Source organism: Aethalodelphis obliquidens, unplaced genomic scaffold (genome assembly GCF_003676395.1).
Source record: "Aethalodelphis obliquidens isolate GAN/ISIS:26980383/991018 unplaced genomic scaffold, ASM367639v1 scaffold83, whole genome shotgun sequence".
Lineage (NCBI taxonomy): Eukaryota > Metazoa > Chordata > Mammalia > Artiodactyla > Delphinidae > Aethalodelphis > Aethalodelphis obliquidens.
Window position 1 is genome coordinate 6976799 of NW_020838027.1, and position 1058 is coordinate 6977856.

Genomic DNA, 1058 nt, shown 5'->3' on the forward strand with positions numbered 1-1058 from the left:
AGAGGGCTCCACTGCTCCGAAGGCACTGTATTCCCCCAGTTCATGGTTTGTTTTCCTTTCAGTAAAGGACATCAAACTGGTTACTAAATTGTTTTATTTTTGTTTTTTGACAATGATTAGACTTTTCCCTCTACCAGAGTATAAATACATTCACTCACCTCTACCCCCTTACACCCAAGGTGGTGAGAGTGAGTTGACAAGGGGAATCGAGTAGACTCGCTATCCTTAGTTATAAGGGCCCCTTTGGGATGCTGGAGATATATTTACAGTCCTTCATCTGCCCTATTGGAATTCCCTGGTGGTCCAGTGGTTAGGACTCTGTGTTCTCACTGCCGTAGCCTGGGCTCAATCCCTGGTTGGGGAACTAAGCTCCCACAAGGCACATGGCGTGGCCAAAAAAAAAGAAATCTGCCCTATTGTGTGGAATTTTCCCGTTGAACTGAGCTGCTAAGGTGCTGGCGTGGAGGATGCTGATAGCCAGTTTTAGGATTTGGGCAGATGGGAGCAATAAAAAGAGGCAGAGGGGCAAAAATGAGTCAATCTCTGAGCTGAATAAGAAAGAAAATGAAGAAAGAAGAGGGCTGGTGGGTTGGGAAAAGTCAGAAAGGTCACTGAAGTGGAAACCTTGATAAGATTAAATAGGTATAGTGGGTGTATTTGAACAATCAAGCTTGAAGAATAATATATTATGGTCAGAAACAGGATGGATTAACTATTTTTAAAGTGAAGTTAGAATAGAAAAGTAGAAAGGAGATCAAGGAGGTATGAGCCATCATTCTTTTTCTTTTCTTTTTTCTCGTTTTTTTAGTAATTTTTATTGGAGTATAGTTGATTTACGATGGTGTGTTTCTGCTGTACAGCAAAATGAATCAGTTATACATATACATACGTCCATTCTTTTAGGTTCTTTTCCCATATAGATCATTACAGAGTATTGAGTAGAGTTCCCTGTGCTGTACAGTAGGTCCTTATTAGTTATCTATTTTATATATAGTAGTGTGTATATATCAATCCCTATCTCCCAATTGCTGCCCATCCTGCCCCCATTATTCTTTTTC

At 40.3% G+C, this 1058-nt stretch overlaps 1 protein-coding gene and 1 long non-coding RNA gene across 2 annotated transcripts in view; one reads left to right on the forward strand and one right to left on the reverse strand.

Annotated features, from left to right (window-relative positions):
• Positions 1–1058, forward strand: part of RIMKLB (ribosomal modification protein rimK like family member B) — a 132699-nt gene that overhangs the window by 2231 nt on the left and 129410 nt on the right. The gene's annotated exons all lie outside the window — the stretch shown is intronic.
• Positions 1–1058, reverse strand: part of LOC113612861 (uncharacterized) — a 23796-nt gene that overhangs the window by 799 nt on the left and 21939 nt on the right. The gene's annotated exons all lie outside the window — the stretch shown is intronic.